This window comes from Bison bison, unplaced genomic scaffold (assembly GCF_000754665.1).
Source record: "Bison bison bison isolate TAMUID 2011002044 unplaced genomic scaffold, Bison_UMD1.0 scf7180017861046, whole genome shotgun sequence".
Lineage (NCBI taxonomy): Eukaryota > Metazoa > Chordata > Mammalia > Artiodactyla > Bovidae > Bison > Bison bison.
In genome coordinates this window covers 2,370,748-2,373,101 of record NW_011491618.1, presented here as the reverse complement: position 1 = coordinate 2,373,101, position 2,354 = coordinate 2,370,748, and positions in this window count along the sequence as shown.

The window sequence follows — 2,354 nt, the reverse complement described above, 5'->3', positions numbered from 1 at the left end:
GAGTAAGCGTCTTTTAATTCATGGCTGCAGTCACCATCTGCAGTGATTTTGGAGCCCAGAAAAATAAAGTCAGCCGCTGTTTCCACTGTTTCCCCATCTATTTGCCATGAAGTGATGGGACCAGATGCCATGATCTTAGTTTTCTGAATGTTGAGCTTTAAGCCAACTTTTTCACTCTCCACTTTCACTTTCATCAAGAGGCTCTTTAGTTCTTCTTCGCTTTCTGCCATAAGGGTGGTGTCATCTGCATATCTGAGGTTATTGACATTTCTCCTGGCAATCTTGATTCCAGCTTGTGCTTCTTCCAGCCCAGCGTTTCTCATGATGTACTCTGCATATAAATTAAGTAAGCAGGGTGACAACATACAGCCTTGACGAACTCCTTTTCCTATTTGGAACCAGTCTATTTTCCATGTCTGTTTCTAACTGTTGCTTCCTGACCTGCATACAGGTTTTTCAAGAGGCAGGTCAGGTGGTCTGGTATCCCCATCTCTCAGAATTTTCCACAGTTTACTGTGATCCACACAGTCAAAGGCTTTGGCATAGTCAATAAAGCAGAAATAGATGTTTTTCTGGAACTGTCTTGCTTTTTCCATGATCCAGCGGATGTTGGCAATTTGATCTCTGGTTCCTCTGCCTTTTCTAAAACCAGCTTGAACATCTGGAACTTCATGGTTCACGTACTGCTGAAGCCTGGCTTGGAGAATCTTGAGCATTACTTTACTAGCGTATGAGATGAGTGCAATTGTGCGGTAGTTTGAGCATTCTTTGGCATTGCCTTTCTTTGGGATTGGAATGAAAACTGACCTTTTCCAGTCCTGTGGCCACTGCTGAGTTTTCCAAATTTGCTGGCATATTGAGTGCAGCACTTTCACAGCATCATCTTTCAGGGTTTGAAATAGCTCAACTGGAATTCCATCACCTCCACTAGCTTTGTTCATAGTGATGCTTTCTAAGGCCCACTTGACTTCACATTCCAGGGTGTCTGGCTCTAGGTGAGTGATCATGCCTTTAAAAAACTTATATTATTTATTTTTATATTTGTATTTAAAAAATTATTCCTTATCTGAAACTCAGATTTAAGTGGTTGTCCTGTATTTTATCTGACGGTTCCTACTCCTAGACCTCAAGGTCAAGTTGGAAGACAGCCCGTCAAATGATTTTTTTGTTTCATTTTAATAATTTTTTTTATTTATTCATTTTTGGCTGTGCTGGGTTTCGTTGCTGTCGACGCTTTTCTCTAGTTGTGGTAGCACATGGGCTCAATGGTTGCGGTTCCCTGGCTCTAGAGCACAGGCTCAGAAGTTGCTTGTGGCTCAGGGTCTTAGTTGCTCCACAGTATGTGGGAACTTCCCAGATCAGAGATTGAACCTGTGTCTTCAGCATTGGCAGGCGGATTCTTTCCCACTGAGCCACCAGAGAAGCCCCCAGGAAGTGGTTTTTGTTGAGAAATTTGAAACAAAAGAACCCATTTTACGTATACAATTCAACATTTTCTAAGTAAATTGACCAACGTGTACAGTCACATAGTCTGGTTTCAAAAACATTTTTATCACCCGATAAAATGCCCATTTATAGTTAATTCCCATTATCTCCCCCACAAGTAGCTTTTTAAAATATTTAATAAATAATATTTTTTCTGCTGTAAAAATTCATACACTCTTAATGTAGAAACAAGGGGTGGGAGGGAGACCAGAGAAGTACAAATAAGAAAATAAAATCACTCCTAAGTGCATAATTCAATGAGAACAATTATTAGTAATTGGGTAAATGCTTTTCTAATTTTTCCCATGTTCATATTTTTTCAAGAAAAATTATATCACATTATATCACACAGTATCTTACTATTTATTTTTTTGTAATATATCATGAAAATATTCCCATGGCATTAAAGCTTCTTCCACAGCCTCATTTTTAAAGGTTGAGCAGTATTCCATTGTTTTTTTTTAATTTTAATTTTTTTAATATTATTTATTTATTTGATTGAGCTGGGACTTTTATGCTGCAGTAGGCATAAACTTCGATTCTCCTTGAGGCACTCAGGATTTTTAGTTGTGACATGAGAACTATTAGTTGCTGCTTGTAGGATCTAGTTCCTTGATCAAGGATCAAACCCAGCTGCCCTGCTTTGGAGGGAGGAGTCTGAGCCATTGGACTACCGGGCAAGTCCCCCATGGTGTTGTTTTACCAGTTTCTTTATTCAATCCCTTTTTGATGGACATTTGGGTTGTTTTCAATTTTTCACCATTTTAAATAATGCTGTGATCCACCTTCTTATAGCTAAATCCTTGCACACATCAATTATTGTTTTCTTAGAGGTGGAGCTGTTTTGTCAAATATCTTGCGTGACTGCT